General features: G+C 39.8%; 1 protein-coding gene across 1 annotated transcript in view; it reads right to left on the bottom strand.

Moving 5' to 3' along the window:
• Positions 1-9,765: 9,765 nt before the first annotated feature.
• The window catches only part of LOC135708922 (protein couch potato-like), a 409,839-nt gene continuing 400,297 nt past the window's right edge, over positions 9,766-19,307 (bottom strand). The window contains exon 8 of the mRNA XM_065231102.1: positions 9,766-9,855. The gene's annotated coding sequence lies outside the window, so the exon portion shown is untranslated. The remainder of the gene's footprint in view (positions 9,856-19,307) is intronic.

Raw genomic sequence — 19,307 nt, forward strand, 5'->3', positions numbered from 1 at the left:
TCGGAACAGGCAGAATTTTTTTTTCAATCATATTTAAAAAAAAAGTTTTAATCGTTCAAATGTGATTTAAAGTCAGTGGGATTGATATATAATGGATAATATGTCAGGGTCCATATTTCAGCCACAAGTTCACATTTGGTCTGAAAATAAATCTACAATCTATAAAAATTGCAGCACTCTAGGATGCGTATCAAGAATTGACCACAGTTGTTCCGAATCTGTCAGAGGACTGCTATGTGGGTCCTAGGTTCCAAATTTGGCCTGAAACACATCTACAAGCATAAATAACCGAGGAGCCTTTCGTTTATTTTTTACGAATTGACTACTTTTACTGTTGTTCCGGATCTTCCGGAGGACCACTCAACATTTCAGTCACAAGTCCAAATTTGGTCTGATAATACATTTGTTCCGGATTTTCCAGAGGACCACTCTATGATTAGCAGGGTTCATATTCCGGTCAAAAGTTTAAATTTGTTCTGATAATGCATCTACAAGAATTTTCCAAAAAAAAAGACGCAGGGCTCTAGGATGAGTATCAAGAATTGACAATGTTTACGGTTGTTACAGATCTCCCCGATTTGTGGGTCCCTGGGTCCATATTCCGGTCAAAAGTTCAAATTTGTTCTGAAAACACATCTACAAGCATTAAAGCAAACCGAGCAGCTCTTTGTTCAGTTTTACGAACTGACTACCTACGGATGTTCCAGGTCATTCAGAAGACCAATTCATACTCTGTGATTCTCAGTTTCCGTATTCCGGTCACAAGTCCAAATTCAGTCTGATAACAAAAATCCAAGAAAAGCGTTGCCCTCTAGGATGAGTTTTAAAAATTTACCAGTTTTACGAATGTTGCAGATCTTCTGGAGAGCTATAGGAATCTGGTATGACCAAATCTACCCTACAGGAATCTTGAACTGAGTTTTATATAGGCGAATAAATAAGGTTCTCTAAATAACCTGCAATTATATGCAATTAAATAAATTGAAAAGGAAGTTTGTCTGTTTTTTATCCTGTTTGACCATTAGCACCAGGAAAATCTGGCCTGGTGGTCAGAAACAAGTTGAGCTTATTTTTTTCATGAACAATACTGAATGAGTGAGGAAGTGTTCAAAATTTGGTTGAAAAATTAGCCTGTAGAGATTTTTTTAAATAAGATACCTGGTGAAACAAAAATAATAAAAAAAAATAAAGGCAAAGCTTGACAAATAAATAAATAAAGCTACCCCCTCTTGAGATCTTCAATCAGAGACTGAAAATGCCTGAAGTCTGAAGAAAAGAAAATCGTAATCTCATAAGGGGCTGTTCATAAACTACGTTGACCGATTTTATTGAATTTAGTTTGGATCGTAGACATATGTCAACCCCCCTCCCCTTAAGGGTCTTTGTAGTTTATAAACAGCCCCTAATATGTATTGAGGATATTTCAGCTTCTTAGATCTCAATATGATTTTCTTATTTTCTAGATATCACAAATGTACTCCTATGTGTCGTATCGTCTGTATCCCGTGGTCCACATTTTGAATTCAGTCTAAATTCATTCATATATCAGCGCAACTTGTGATCTCACTACAAGTATCTTAAAGAAAAATAAAAAAATGCAACCTAAAAAAAAATAAAGCTCAAGAATAATTTCCATCAGTTGATCATTTTCGCGAATATTCCGAATCTTGCCCTCTAGGGACCGTATTCTGGTCCAAGATGAATGTTTTTGTCATATATCATCACAACAAGTAATTTGAATAAACATTACTAAGCATAATTGACAATTTTTTTTTGATGTTCCGAATTCACTGTGTTGAATCCAAACATCAGAATAGAAAGGCATTTGAGACGTTAATTCTTTCATTGTTTTGAAGGTATTTCTTTGTTGCATTCTTTTTCGCATTACACTTCACAATTTCACAAGTCAATTTTTTTTTGAGAATGCACGTTGCTGAAACTATTACTTGCTGTTTTCTGCGGAGAAACAAGCAATGTCTGAAATTTACAGATTTATAAACCCAGTGAATCTTAAAAAACTTGTGCTGTTGAAATTCTAAAGTGTGATTAGAAAAAGGAATCTACAAGAAAACACATTAAAACAATATTAGAAGCTTCCAAAGCTAACTTTTCACTTATCGCCCTTTTTGCAATATACGGTTATTCCATTAATACCGTAATACCAACCGGTGGAAACTAACGATTTAAAATTGGCTCACACTGGACTAGCCTATCGGTCCCAAGTACATCGATGAACGCACCTCATTCTAGTTGAAATTCTAGTACTAGACTATGTTTGTTTAGATTCGCTATGAAAGTTTGATAGATAAAATGAGGGGTTCATGGATTTTCCTATGTTTCGAGGGGTACATCGACTAGCTTAGTCGGTAAAGGCGCAGCTACAAAGCAAGACCATGCTGGAAGTGGCTGGGTTCGATTCCCGGTCCGGTCTAGGAATTTTTCGGGTTGGAAATATCTCGACTTCCCTGTGCATAGAGTATGATTGTACTTTGCCACACAATTATACTAATGCAAAAATAAAAGAACGATAACCCAAATAATAGAACTATTACACAAATGGTATGGATGATACCCCGAACACGTCGTTAAGCAAAATAACCTTAAAAAAATTTATTAGGAGCCCCAATCGAGCGGTCAAGCTTCCTTAATATCGCTTATTTTCATATGCTTTTCGCTTTCTGGGTTTGTCGTAATGTTCTGAATACCACAAGGTCCATAAATCCGCACTTTTTTTTTTTTTTTTAATATTTACTTTATTTGTACAGGCTCAATTGAATAAACTTTACAGAGCCGTGTTATCCTTTGCATTATACATTATTGCTGTCTTAAATTTAAAGTTAAAGGAACTGGACCGAGTACTCGCGGTTGTCTCGAGGTTAGTGGAGATTTACATTTTTTTGGATGGGAAAAGGGAAGAAGGAGGTTTGAAATGTGGTTTACGATACAACTATTTACTTAATCCTAAAGCATGAAATTATTTCTATTCATCTTGAAAACAAACATTGAAAAAAAAAACCCCACACGTACAAAATACAAACTAAACACACGGTTCATCAAACTTACAATCTAAGGTTAATATCCTTAAAGTAAACATATATGAGTTTCATAAACTCCAGATCGCGTCTAGCCAAAATATCCCGAACTGGAACATTAGGTTGTCTACCTCGAGCCCGAAGGGAATCATAAAAATGTGATCTGACTCCACGATACTCCGCACAAGACCAGATGATGTGATCAGCGTCCTGGTAACCTTGTCCACATTCACAGAGATTGCTGTCTCCCAACCCCACATGGAACAAGTGAGCGTTTAGACAATAGTGATTGGACATGAGACGAGACATCACGCGTATGAAGTCTCGACTCAAGTCCAACCCTTTGAACCATGCAAACTTCGACACCTTAGGGATAATTGAATGTAGCCATCGTCCAAAGCTCCCTTCACTCCATTGATGTTGCCAGCTAACGAGCGACTGCTGACGATAAATAGAGAAAAATTCACTATAGGCGATCTGTCGATCATAAATGTCGCCTTCCATAGCGCCCACCTTCGCAAGTGAATCCGCCTTCTCATTGCCCAAAATTGAGCAATGCGAAGGGACCCACGCGAAGGTGATGATGAAAGAGCGCACGGATAAAGCACTAAGCAGTTCTCGTATTTTCAAGAGAAAATACGAGAAGTGCTTTACCGGCCTAATGGAACGGATAGCCTCGACAGAACTGAGACTATCCGTAAAAATAAAGTAGTGGTGTGGAAGAAGTGAAGCAATAGTTTCCAAAGTGTAGTGAATTGCTGCCAGTTCAGCCACATACACAGAACAAGGAGCTTCAAGTTTTCGAGAGGCGCTATGAAATTCATTAAATACACCAAAACCAGCGGACTCCTCTATTAGAGATCCATCTGTGAAAAACGTTCTTGCAGAATCAACATGACCAAACTTTGCAGCGTATAATGACGGAGCAATCATAGGACGATGATGCTCTGGAATTCCGCGGATTTCCTGCGTCATAGATAAATCAAAATTCACTGAATTGCCGAAATCGGAGCAGACTACACGATTGGGAATATTTCTTGAAGGGCTGACATCCTGTGTTAAATATAGGTAGTACAAAGTCATAAAACATGTTTGAGGATTTAGCTCCAGAAGCTTCTCAAAGTTTTCGATCACCAGTGGGTTCATTACTTCGCAACGGGTGAGGAGCCTCAGAGATAACTCTGAAAAACGGACGGATAGTGGCAACATGCCCGCCAGCACTTCGAGACTCATAGTATGAGTCGAGTGCATGCATCCTAACGCGATACGAAGACAACGATACTGGATCCGTTCCAGCTTGATGATGTGGGTTTTAGCTGCCGACTGAAAACAAAAACTACCATATTCTAGAACCGATAAAATCGTTGTCCGGTACAACGTCAGAAGATCTTGTGGATGGGCTCCCCACCACGTTCCGGTAATTGATCGAAGGACATTGATCCTTGGTTGGCATTTTCGTCTCAGATACTCAATGTGGGATCTCCAGGTGCATTTGGAATCGAACCAGACCCCAAGATATTTGAAAGACATGGAATGAGTGATCGGTTTACCCAAAAGTTGAAGCTTCGGTTGTGCTGGGCTATGCTTCCTAGAAAAAACGACCAACTCAGTTTTCTCCGTGGAGAATTCGATACCCAGCTGAATAGCCCAAGTAGACAAATTGTCCAAGGTATCCTGTAAGGGTCCTTGCAGGTCAACCTCTTTTGGCCCTGTGATAGACACTACGCCGTCATCTGCAAGTTGTCTCAACGTGCAATTGTCATTAAGACAATTGTCAATTTCTCTAACGTAGAAATTGTACAAAAGGGGGCTTAAACATGAGCCTTGGGGGAGACCCATGTAGCTAAATCGAAAAGCTGTAGAGTTTCCATGAGAAAAGCTCATATGTTTTTCTGACAGCAAATTGTACAAAAAATTATTCATTAATGGAGACAATCCACAAGCGTGGAGTTTCTCTGAAAGAACTTCAACGGATACTGAATCAAAAGCCCCCTTGATATCCAAGAACACAGAAGCCATTTGCTCTTTCTTAGCAAAAGCCAACTGAATTTCCGAGAAAAGCAACGCGAGACAGTCGTTCGTTCCCTTACCCCTACGGAAACCAACTTGAGTATCTGAAAGAAGGTGGTTCGTCTCAACCCATTTGTCGAGGCGAAAAAGGATCATTTTCTCCATCAATTTCCGAATACATGACAGCATCGCGATGGGCCGATACGAATTGTGATCCGACGCGGGTTTATCAGGCTTTTTAATGGCTATCACCCTTACTCGTCTCCAATCGTCGGGAACAATATTGAGCTCCAAGAACTGATTGTACAAGTTCAACATGCGCCTCTTAGCGACGTCTGGGAGGTTTTTCAGCAAGTTGAACTTGATTCTATCAGATCCCGGAGCAGAATTGCCACACGAAAGGAGAGCGAGTGAAAGTTCCACCATTGAAAAAGGCTGACTGATTTCGTCTACCGAATTCGCGGTTTCGCGAGGAGTCAACTGCGACGGCACGGAATCCGGACAGACTTTTCGCGCGAATTTAAGAATCCATTGATCCGAGCATTCCTCGCTTTCGTTGTTAGTGGACCGGTTACGCATTCTTCGCGCCGTACTCCAAAGCGTATTCATAGACGTTTCGCGCGACAATCCGTCTACAAACTGCCGCCAGTAACCCCGTTTTTTGGCCTTGATGAGGCTCTTGAGTTCGCGTTCAAGAGATGTGTATGCGTCGAAATGCTCGCGTGTTCCGCGTTTCCGAAAAAGTTTAAACGCGTCGGACTTTTTACGGTAAACCTCCGTGCATTGTTGATCCCACCAGAGCGATGGTGTTTTCTTACGAATAGACGATCGCGGCACCGGTCGTGTTTGAGCTTGAAGTGCGCTGTCGACGATGAGATTAGAGAGGAAATTATATTCCTCCAACGGCGGAAGCTCTTCAACTGACGATACTGTATCGCCTATCGCGGATTGGAACTTAGTCCAATCGATGTTACGGGTTAGATCATACGCGACGTTAACGGATTCTGACGAGTTGAACCCACTGGCAATCGAAATTTTGATCGGCAGATGATCACTACCGTGCGGATCCTGGATTACATGCCAAGTGCAATCCAACGATAGTGAATTAGAGCAAAAGGTGAGGTCTAATCTGCTACCATTCGAGGATGGACCAGCCAAACGTGTTACTTCTCCATTGTTAAGTATTGTCATGTTGAAGTTGTCGCAGAGATCATAAATCAAAGTAGAACGGTTATCATCGTTCAGCTCCCCCCAGCCTGTACCGTGGGAGTTAAAATCTCCCATGATCAACCATGGAGCGGGAAGTACCGCACATATGTCGAAAAGTTGTTTGCGATTAACAGAGACTCTAGGAGCAATATATACAGAAGCAATACAAAGGCTCTTACCTTTAATGGTAGCCTGACATGCGACAACTTCAATACCGGGGAATTCGGGAAGATTCACTCTATAGAAGGAATGGCACTTTTTGATCCCCAAAAGTACCCCTCCTCCACGTGAATCCTCACGATCCAATCGAATAATGTTAAAATCATAAAAAGGGAGATCAATTTCTGAAGAGAGCCATGTTTCACAGAGGGCAAATGCATCGCAATTATTGTTATGGACTAAATACTTGAACGAATCTAATTTCGGAATAAGACTTCGACAATTCCATTGTAGAACAGTGATCAAATCCCCGACCTCGTTTGGAAAATTATCCATCGAAGGAGATGATAGCTGCAAGAAGGGGCCATTTTGAAGTCAATTGCTTCAAGAAGGATTTCACAGTGGGAAGCAATGTGAGGACAATGCTTTTCAGAGGATCAGAAATGTTGAGGTATTTGAGAATACCGTCCACAATGTCATCAAATGAGAACAGCCCAGATGAAGAAGGGGTTTCTGTTCTTAAAATTGGGGCATCAGGGGTTTTGGATGTCCCCGGAAGAGGTGGAAAATCCTGGGTATAGTCAGTTCTGCGGAATCCAGGAGGAGTAGAAGTCTCCTTTTTTCCACCACTCCTTGATTTGGGCAAGCTGATTTGGGGTTCTTTATTTGCAACAATCCGCGAACGGATGCGCTTTCGTTTCCGTGCAGAACCTTCCGGAAAACTGAAAGAAGTTCCCTCCTCAGCCAAGTCAGAGTCAGTCTCGTCATCTGACAAAAGAGAAAAGGGATTTTTGTCATTGGTCGATGGCGTGGCTGTCTTAAGCATTTCTGCAAAAGACCGCCTGGAACGTTCCTTAAGGGAGCGTTTCATTTTGTCCCCGAGCTGTTTGTACGCCGGGCACGACGAGAGAGCATGAGGAGGAGTTCCGTTGCAGTACACGCATTTTGGTGCAGTAGCTGCGCAGGCGCCATCCTCATGCTTCTCCCCGCATATGGAGCAGCGTGCCTTGTTGCCGCAGTGGGAGGCCGTATGTCCCAACCGCTTACAATTCTGGCAGTTCATGACCCGAGGTACAAACAACCGCACAGGAAGACGAAGTTTTCCCAGCTCGATGTATTGAGGAAGGGCAGATCCAGAAAAGGTCACCCGAAACGAGTCTGTGGGGGTAAAACTCTTTTTACCCTCGCTGAGCGATACTGAGTTCATTCTATGAACGGCCAGTATCTTTACCGGAGGAAGCAAGGGGTTCTTGAATCGGCCAACCGCTTGCTTCTCCAGTATCTCGGGGTTCAGGCTCGCCTCAGTGACCACGCCTTCGATCTCCACATCAGAGGCTGGAATGTACACCCTATATTCCAGTGTGAAAAACTGGGAAACAGCAATTTCATTAGCCTGTTTCAGGTTAGCGACGGTCACACGAAGTTTGTTGTGCCTAACCTTCGTTATTTCGGTTACGGCAGAGAATCGCTTTGTCAGATCATCAGATATCTGAACAACATTCAAGGGTTTGTTTTTGGGCTGAAAATAGACAACCCATGGGCCAGTCGAGTCATTCGGGTAGGCCCGCAATCTGGAGTTTTTCTCAGCCTGCCCATTGACAGACTGAGACGACGAACCAGGGATGACATCATCATTTTTCTTAGATGAATGGTCATCCATGTCGTCTTCTGACAAAACATCCATTTTGTTCAACTAGTGGGAGCGCAAAACGCTCTCCCACTGAACGCACAGACACAATACACAGAAAACACTACAAACACAGAAATACAAAATGAAAATTTAACTAATGGGGGAGGAAAAGAAACAAAAAAAAAAAACAAAAACTTATCTGATAATTCTATACTACTACCACCGAGCGTTATATGTGTAGGCGTTTACGCAGATGGCTGGAAGAGACGCGCTGCGTGGATGACCTTCGTTGTGGTGCACTTGATCGAGGCTCGGTACTCAGCGCACACAGGCGCACGATGATTGATGAACGATGTAGATGTAGAAACGTGTGCTCACACTCGATGATGATGATACGTGCGCGGGTATGCGTAAGCGCGTATGCGTGACCACGCAACGATGATGCCCAAATTGGTTCGCGAATTTCACACGGATTACTCTTTCCGAAAATGACACTTTCTACTAAAAAAACTCACTTTTCGATCAATTTACCGGGAACTATGCCAGGAGTCACTTAGTGAGAAAAAAAACTGATAATTTATATCAAGCGAATACCGAGAAAACTTCCAAAACAACGGAGCGCGAAACAAATCGACCGTACTTCTTGCTAGGACGCAGTGAGATGATCCGCACTTTTAGTTTTAAATTAACATGTGTGATCATTCTGAACAATGAAATAAATAATATTTAAGTGCTGTTTTGAGCAACTCCACTATCTTCGAGCAGTAGTATTGAAACCTAAACTGACCCCACAATTATGGATCACTTGCATTTGATTATCATGGTAGACATACTGATCGACAAATGTGGGTTGAGTGCACCTATCAATTATAACTACTTTAATAAAACAATAGTTATTCTGCATTCAGGTTTCAGCGAACTCTCTTTGCTACATAGCGTACATAGCATTTAGCAGTGAGTCGTTCGTTAAATAATATCGTATTAGCACGGTATTACCAAGCTGGAGGCAACGGATTCGATTACCGGCTCGGTCGATGAAATCTTTCGGGTTGAAAATTGTCTCGACTTCCCTGGGCACAGAGTATCATTCTGACTCCCCCACAGTTTACAAATTGTCATGCATTGATTGCCATATAAAGCTCTCCATTTATAACTGTGCAAGTGCTCCAAGAACACTAGGTTGAGAGCAGACGAAAGCTCACATACGAGGGCAGAGCCAATCAGAAGAAGGCCATCCAAATGGTTCTTTTAATTCAATTGAGCATATTTCCACACTAGGAAAACTTCACCCTAAATATTTCGTTCAAAAGAAGCCAGTAATCAGATACTTCTGTGGGCTTATGAGTAACTGAAAAGTAAGTCATCTAAATTGGAACAAACATAAGTCCACTCAAAGATAAGCAAGACGCAAAATTAAACCGAAATATCAAGCAACCAAAAGACGGAACGACAAACTGAATCTGCTAAACCGAACAAACCCTCGAGGGTTGATGGGTGGGATTGGATGAATGGATGAAAGGATGAGCGATGGGGCGCAGGAGGAAGACATGAGACTGCAAACGCGAAATCCATAACTCACCTCGCAAATATTTCTTTGAGCTCATGTTCGGAGACAAACTGTCCCAGGTTAGCAACGAACAGTGTTGAACAGGGAGCATTGGCAGCGAGCGGTGGATTAGGTGGCTGACTGCCACCGGTGCTGCCAACCGGACTCGCTAAGGCCGGACTTGGTAAAAAATGGTTCGCTGGTAATCCGGCCGAAACATGCATCGATGCTGGATGTATTGCTGTTGGATGTGGCATTTGAATTTGTTGCTAGAATGAACATACATAAACATACAAAGTGATAGAGACAAGGGGGGAAGGCGAAGGCTGCAACATCGGCACGGTAGAGGTTTAGTGATTCCTTACTAGGTTTATGGATTTTAAAGGATTGATGTTGGCTAACTGTTTTTAGGATAGTTCTTTGTCATTGTGTGGAAAATTATGGGTCAGATTTTCCGTGTATGTGTGATCCCTGAATGAAAACTTTGGACACATGATAAATATTGGCCGTAGATGAGAAGTTTTAAGTACACACCACCTTGTCCAGAGGGTTACCCTCATCCTACCACGAATAGAGCCAACCGTTAGTCCATACCGTTCATAATTGGATAAACTTCATGTTTCGGTCTCAAGGCTTTTAAGAGAGATCCTTTAACCTCTTCGCTCTCTCTGCCTTTCATTCCAAATTAATTATCTCACAATTAGATTTCCCAAAGATAAGGAAACGTGCAAAGTGAACCCGGATTATTCCGGTATGTACACGGAGCTGTTGGATGACTGCGGGAGAGGAAAGTTGCCCAGCTAGATTCATTCTATTTTCATCACCATGATGACATCGATCGCTTGTCGCCTCTGCCATCTCAAGCGGAATGGAAATGAGGAAATCATTTTCAGCAGCGTGTGAACGCAGGCAAATCAAAACTTGACCCGGCTCTCCTGTTAGAGAGGCAAGAGGATGGCTGAAAGGCCAGGCCAGAGGTCCCCGGGAGAAAAGCAGATAAGCTAAGCTAAATACTGAAAACGAGCGAAAAATAAGTTTATCTTTTATCCGTGTCATAATGGTGACAGATTTTATGATTCGTCTGGACTCTTCTTCTGAAATGAATCGAAACCGGAAAGGCGCACCGGAGTGATGGGAAGCGGAAAAGCCATTATCTGATATGGTGCCCGGGAGTGGAGTTTTGTCTTTGCGGTGAGTGGATCCATCCGGCGATACCATAGGATCATCGGTGGCGTAAAAAGTGAGGGGCTATGGGAGAAAATATGCATGTTCAACTAAACCATGCAAAAGGAGACTTGAAGTGGGAAATTTTTCCACTTACGTTCATAATATCGTGTCCTTGCTGGGATTTTGATAAATAGTACCTTCTTTGATCATTGAATGTAAAAATCGTCTGTAACTCGTGAAACATTCATGAGAAAATGGGTAGTTAATTGAATTTTCAGTCATTAAACTTTTCGTGGTATGGGATCCGTTTCGTTGCTATATAAGTTCAATCGAAACCAATCAGAAATAAAATGGACGTTCATGCCATATAAGTCCATGATAAATAAATAACTCCATCGAATATGAAATTTGAGATGGATCAATCAGTTGGCTCGATTTTACACCGGTTGAGGTAACTGCTATATGACTGATTTTGTCAAAGGTGTTCATGTGATCAACGTTTTTCGATGGTAGACAAATAAATTCACAATGTTCTCATTACGTGGTGCCGAGAGTTGTTATTATATCTCTAGCTATCCTGATGTATGTACACGTAAGTTCAAAATTTTCTCTCTATTTGGTAATAGTTTACACTTAATTTTTATTGTTTTGCTAAAAAAAACTTGATATACCAGACAATTTTGGTGTTTCCGAAACGGGAACGATGTTTAAAAGTAGATTTCTGGAAGTTATCATGTTGTAGGATATACATCGAACCTCGCTATCTGACCTCTATACGTAATTCTCGTTTGAAAAAAAAAACATATTCTACGGTATCTGACGTTCTTCATTAACCGGAAGTTGATTCTTAAATACTTCTACACGTCAACCTCATTCTGAGAATTATGAATAATCGTTTAAGTTACATTAATCAACAGAAAGTCACTGCCTTGAATTTCAAAATGACACCTGCTCATTATTCCCATTATTCCCTATTCCCTATAGATATGTATTTAAGCACAAAAATTGTACATCCACCTTCATATCTGTCTACCATTCTTAAATTTTACCCATCAAAAAACTTTACCGAAGACAGCAACTTCCTGGATGACCAGGAACCTAACATATAGCGTATTCATGAAGATCACCTGGACAATAACGTAGTGATAATGTTCTAAAATAATATGGAAATCCTCAGCCACCTGAATCTCCTATTGAATTTTGAAGATTTCATGCATACTCCCTTAGTTCAGTCAGTAAAGGTGTAAAGCTATAAAGCTAGACCATGCTGAAAGCAGCTAGGTTTGGTTCCCGGTCCTGTCTAGAAATGGTTCGGGTTAAAAAATTTCTCGTCTTCGCTGGATATAAAGTAGATTGATGCAAAATTTGATCCTGATTAGCCTTCCAAAATTTGAACTTATTTGTTTATTTAAACCTTATGACGTTTAAATGGATTTAACTATTGAAAAACATTTTGACGTAGGACTACGTCTAAGATTTCTATATGGGGGTACACTTTATGAAAACCGAAAATGGAACATGTAACAAAATTATGAAAGATTTTGAACGTTAACTCCTCAGCTGCCCCTGGACCAATTTCAATAAATTTTTAATCCAAACGATCAGATATATTTCTACGCATCTGTTAAATTTAAGACTTTATCATTTTTCAAAATGTCACTATTGAAGCTTGCACGAATGTGCAACTGTTGCTATGATAATTAAAATTATCACCGATTACCTGCGAAAAGCGATTTCCCTAACACAGATTTCAAAGTTGAATTCCATTCAGTTTCACCAAACGGTGTTTATTCAATCAAGGTGAGTGGTGGTGTTCTCCAGTACACAACAAAAGGCTCCCCCCAACAGCCAGCTATCAAGGCTGGCCTCAACCATTGATCGAATTCAGTTCCAATCACCGTGTGTGGTGGTCAAGGTCATCAATCGGGTCACCATCAGCTAGAGTAAGACTACCTCTACCCGACGGTAATGTTGGTGCAATTTCAAAAACCAAAGTCCGTCGTGGCATGAAAGTGGTCTGATTTTGAACCAGAAATGATGGATTTTAATTCTTAATACGTCAATCAATAGGAATATTTTCTACAAATCTGTTAAAATCAAAACTTTATCATTTTTCAAAATGTCACTTTTGAAAATTGCACGAATTGTAACTGTTGATATGATAATTAAAATAATCACCGATTGCCTGCGAAAAGCGATTTCCCTAACACAGATTTCAAAGTTGAATTCCTTCCGGTCTCACCAAACGGTGTTTATTCAATCACCGCGTGGTGAGTGATGATGTTCTCCAGTTCACATCGAAAGGCTGCCTGCAAGCAGCGAGCTGCAGCCCACATGACCATCCATAGAAGTAGAAAGAAGCCGCACAGCTATTGATCGGAATCAGTAGCTCTTCGTGAATTGCTGAGGGCCATACTAAAGAGTATAAACAGAGAGAACTCCGCTATAATTCCTATTCCTACACAAAACACAAGCTCTTACTGCAGTTAACAAATAACATTTATTATATAAGACCACTTAGTCCTACGTCACCATTGCGTACAACCCCATAGGGCTGTACCTTGTAGTTGTTTTTTATTCATATCTATCTAAAAATTCACCATTTCACTTTGCTTTTTAAATTGATAATTTTGCTTATAGAAAATTGTTTCAGCTACAACTTTGCTGATGATCATTTTTCAAAAGTTATTAATGATTCAAGGCACTGATGTATTATAATTATGCCCAATAAACTGTTCAGCAGGCAACATTGGTCTTTCTGGCGCGTAGAATAGGGCGCAAAAAATCATGGCTACTATGTCACACTGCAGGATATGATATGCCCACAAAACAGTTACTTGATCATGCTATAAGATAATCAATCTCTCAAAAAATTAATCACTATTTAATTTGACGTTTGACTGAAAAACGATTGTGTGCAAAGGCCCCATGCATTAATTATGTCACGCTAAATCGAGCAAAAAATTACCCCCTCCCCCCCTTCGTGACGTTTTTCCTATACCTTATGCATTGCTTGTCACAAAATCTTAGACCCCCCCCCCTCCCCCCTTAGAGCGTGACATAATATATGCATCAACCCAAAGTTGTAGCTAAGAAAATTTCCCATAAGAATAGTTATAGAGCTTTTTAACAGTGCAATATGGAGAAAGTCTAGATGACAATGAGCAAAAAGTTTGGTTTTCCCATAGTAATTTCCATATAAACTTCAAATGATTTGTGCCAAGGCAGTTTGTTACCAAATGAGTTTAAATTTTCGGAAGCTTATCAGGATCCGATTTGGAACCGTTTGATCCCCGAGGATCGAACATTTTAAATTTTTCATCAGTCTATTACATAGTATGATTTTTCTTGCCTTACCACACAATCTATCCAAAATTGGAACCTCCATTTACTAACCAAACCGGGCGTTCGTAAATCGAATCAGTGCGTAAAAAAACTCGTTTGGGATTTATACCTCGCAATAACAAATTTTTGAAAATATTGTCAAATACCACACAATATGGGTATTTTTGGAATCGGAGTGACGTGTAGAAACCGCAAATACATTTCAGATGTCATTTTTAAATCCAATATGACGGCTTCCGGTTACAGCCAACAGAAAGAATACTGTCAAATACCAAAAAATATGAGTATTTTTGGTACCGTGATAACATGAAGAGACTGGAAATCCATGTTTGACGCCTTTTGAAATCCAAATAGTGCCATATACAATCGTAATTCCATGTATAGTAAAACCCACCTCAGTTTCCAGGATACTAACGGAGACTTATGATTTCCTCTAAGATATAAAGTTCGATGCAGCCACTTGCAGTTGACTAAGTTCTCAAGTAACCTAAAGTTCCGGATTTAACGATTAAAATCACTTCCAAGTTCCATAAAGTTCCGACAGAACTTTCAAGTTCCATAAAGTTCGAATATAGCCCCGACAGAACTTTCAAGTTCCATAAAGTTCGAATAAAGTTCCGATAGAACTTTCCAGCCACATGAAGCAATTCGCACAAGTGTTTATTAGTAACAAAATTTAATGTACGTTAATATGAAATGATCAGCGGCCCGAATAAATCATAAATCTTATATTTATGCAGTGCATAAACATAAAAAAATAATTAAAAAGAAATTTCCTGGATTCGAACCCGTGTTTTCGGCATGCGATCTACAAACGCTAACCGCTGCGCCACAATATACCATGCGGGCACACACCAATTTAAAATTCATCAAGGTGTTGTGTTTTGTATTCAAGTTAGTCAGCTGGCACTGAAAACTCCAACAGCTCTCTTTGTTATATCTTAGATGACGCAGTGGTTCGTGCTGGGGCTCTCACGCAGAAGGACTGGCGTATAATTATTCATACAGCTCCAATTCTACTACGAATGCTGATAAATCAATACACATTAATACCTGCTTTAAGAAATAATTTTCATAAAAGTGCGAACTAAATATAGAATTGGGGTGTGTAGAGGACAAAAACCTTTTTTAATTTATATTCTAAAAGTTCCGTTCAAGTTCGGCCAGAAGCTGCTTGGAATGCTCTTCAATTATGATACCGGAACTTTCAAGTTCTTATAACGACTTAAAAATGAGGTTACTTAGAATTCTATAGACCACCTCCAACCAAGCTGCTTAAGCCACAAATAGCCTTTTATCAGAACTTTTGGTTACTTGAGTTATAAGAAAAATTGCTATTTATTGCTTAAAAATCGACAAATAAATATTAAGAAACGTGACGTCTTAAACAAAGTTATGTGTTTTACTATGGTCGAAAACTTTAAAGAACATTTTGAAGGGATATAACGAGATTGAAACGTAGAAAAGTTCAAAAATCTATTTTTTAAGGTGCAGCTGTCAAACTACCTGAATTATCTCGATAAATTGAAGTCATGGCAACTGGATGTCCTCAGAAAAGCTACTTGAAATTATATTTTCTACAACTTTACCAAGAAAACTTACTCTCTATCTGTAGAAATAAAAAAGTTAGTTTCCTAAAGTACAGTTGCACCTTAAGAAAAACTTATGGAACATATTCCAAAAGATGCGAAACATAAAATTATGTAAAATAATGTAATTCATGAAGTTTCACTTTTAACGGCGCCGGTGGTGTAGTGGTAAGCGTGATTACCTCTCACCCCAGAAGGCCTGGGTTCAATCCCAGTCAGCGCCACCGGGATGTTCTGAGGCATAACATCTCTGATCACGCCTTCCTTCGGATGGGAAGTAAAGCCGTTGGTCCCCGGTTCATGAGTTGATGGGTCGATAGGTAGGGTGCAGGTGTGGGAGCTGCCTTCCTGGCACGTCGGTAGCATTGGTGCTCAGCACGGAAAACAAGATCGACGGAAAAACAAACCAAAGGAAAAAAAAACCCGAATTTATCCACCTATGGTGTGATCAGACCCTTCTTACTTATTCAAGTTTATTTATTTTATTGTCATTATCAGTGACCAAGCCCCCACCCCCGTGTCATCCAGTGATGCTACGCCACTGCCTGGGGGTACCCGGAATATATCCGGGTGTAGTCTATTTGGTGAGGCTACCAATCACCTTATCATCGTATTTTAATGTGATTTAATGGGTTTTAATTCAATTCATATTCAAGCAACTTCCCCGGGGTAGCCGGAACATGTCCAAGTGTGTCCAATGTGGTCTGAAACACTTAACACGACTTGCATTGATCTTATTTTTGAATTCTGTAGTAATTTGATGTGTCGCATGATGGTGTTGATACGTTTTCCGTTAAATCCAGCGTGAAGGCCCATATTCACCGGATCTTATTCCGGCCATATCTCCGGAACCGGTTCACCGATTCCAAAACCGTTCAATAGCGTTCAATGGGACCCCAAGACCTATCATTTGGCGCCAAGTTTGTCCAAATCGGTTGAGCGGTTGCTGAGAAACGTGAGCGCATTCATTTCGTTACATACACGCACACATACACACATACACATACACACACAGACATGTTCCGATCTCGTCGAGCTGAGTCGAATGGTATATGACACTCGGCCCTCCGGGCCTCGGATCGATAGTCGGTTTTTCGAGTGATATCTATACCCTTCTTTGTAAGAAGGGTAAAAAAAATGAAGTTTCACTTTTAAAGTGCACAGTGCACTTTTTTATTTGAAATTTATCATGAAAGTCATCTTCTAGAGACTTAAAACTCTTTAAGACAAATGTTTTATAGCTGGATTTGTTGCCTGTATCTCTTCTAATAAAAAAGATATACTCAAATATAGTAAAAATATGAATAAATTCAAATTGATTTTATACGAGTTTAAAAAATAACATACCTCCATTTTTTTCATATTATTGAGAATAACATACGCCCTTTCAAATGCTGCAAAAATACTTTTTTTTTTGTTTGCCCCAACCAGAGATATTAACATTTGAAAAGTGCATATGTTTAGTATAAAAACGTCAATAATCAGCAGCAAAAATTTGCGCCTTCTTAAGATCTAAAAGTTATCTGAAGACACCTTTGCTGAGAAATTCGAAATAAGAAAAATAGAGCAAAAAACCTGTTTTTTTAAGAGTCACCCTAACTCAATTCAAGAAAATAGCTCTAAATCGGCCAATTTAAGAGATACAAAAAAGTTATTTTGTACAAAGTTGCTTGAAATTAGCTCAGCTATAACTTTGCTGAAGAATGTATACCTTAATTTATTCAAACAAAAAAGTTAGATTTTTGATTTTAATGATAATAGGAACCACCCTAGAATTCATTGTCATAAAAATGAGGGCCTAACTATAAGGAACAACTTTGTAGAAGAGACTTTTAGTCTAAAGTTTCAATTTCAGGCTCAAAACATATCATTCCACCTAAATCTGCATTCTGGACCACTGTGCAGTGGGCCAGGAAGTAAATGTAGCAGGAAAATATTGATAACGCTCTGGCATTGCTGCCAATTGAGTTGAAATCTTGTGTGGAGTTTCTTGGAGTAGTGAGGGCTATAGGTGGGTAAGATAGTACATGCTTTGGCCGCAAATATGGCGCAGTGATATATATTTTTTTTATTTCACAAACTACAGGTTTTTTGTGTTTGGAAAAGTTGTAGAACGCAACATTTTTTGAAAAGTTGCCTGAAACACAAAAGCTGTACATCTTCAAACAATTGAAATTATCGATGTGTTATAAAATCTGCCTGAAATTCACGTTTTTTGTTTTATATATTGACCATTCGTTCAAAAGATTGCTTTTATAAATTTTTTTTGATCCGTACTGATGAATTCAATCTTGTCTAGATCAATGCAGGCATCTTCCAAGTAAGCCTCAAGGTTTTATTTTTTGTTTTGTTTATCAAATGTTAAACTCCGTCCTCTATATCCGTAATACACGGGCGATACTCAAACCATTGTAGACTACTTAAAATTAATTTTTATAACTACTACTATTAATCTGGTCACGTTTTCCTTCGGAAGGGAAGGAAAGCCGTTGGTCCAGGCCCATGTGTGTTCAATGGGTGCGATATCCTACGCAAGTGTAGAAGCTGCCTTCCTGTACATTCGATTGCCGTCAATGGAAGGCAATCGATGTCCGTCGGTGATTGGCACTAGATTGCGGAACAGAGACCGACGTCAAATAAAGGAATGAAAAAAAATGAAATAGGCTAAAATTTATCAAATATTTTAGAGATACGTTGAGATACATCAAACAATATATTTAATTTAATAGAATACAGCAAAACTATTCTGTTGCCATTCAAAATTCAAAGTTTGCTCAATTTTTATCAAACTTGACATTTCAATTGGAAAAACTATGCAGAACAACGTTGTTCAAGACTGCAAATTTTCTGACTTCTTTGCCAAAAGTTAACAACCATTTACTGTTGATCTACTGCACTACATACAGGCCTGTGTATGAGCTGTAGGTAGGTGTGTCACACCTAGTCTGAAGTCAATAGTTAATAACATTAAATAAAAAATTGTATACCTCTGCGCGATCTTTGCGGCCAAAACATTAACTATTTTTATCCACCAAATTGTAGTCCTAAGCTAAATGGTGCGGAGTCACTCGAAAAAAAATCCAACTGGTGCTGTCAAAAAAATTCCAACGATCATGGCCAACACCAAAGCTTTCGTCCCTTATATAGGTTCGTTCGAAAGATAAAGTATTAGGATCAATACCCAAAATGTCATACTTAAACAAAATGAAGACTGGCCAAATGTATTCATACCAACAATTCATAACTTCCAGAATTAGCTACTGGGCCCGTCCCAAGGATCAGGGCTCTTGGGCTGAACACACAATCTCGATTTATGAGAATTTATCACCACTACATATCGTCGGATATGTGTTTTCCTTTTTATACTCCAGACCGTGCTCACTTCACCAATCGCAGTTCCTCGATTGAATATGATCTGACTATGAAACAAGCAACTCATGTGATTTCCAATCAACTTCGATCTATTATTACCCCGCGTATTTTTACTGAAAAATACCAACACGTCAATCGCGTGCACAGATATTTTACAGACTGGTATCGTCTCAGTGGATCCACTGACTTCGGTGTCTTCAATGAAAACTCTAGTGCCTTCCGCATACGTCAGTTCCATTTTTGTTGCT

Source organism: Ochlerotatus camptorhynchus, unplaced genomic scaffold (genome assembly GCF_037179485.1).
Source record: "Ochlerotatus camptorhynchus isolate MF236.1 unplaced genomic scaffold, CSIRO-AGI_Acam_v1.1 ptg000342l, whole genome shotgun sequence".
Taxonomy (NCBI): domain Eukaryota; kingdom Metazoa; phylum Arthropoda; class Insecta; order Diptera; family Culicidae; genus Ochlerotatus; species Ochlerotatus camptorhynchus.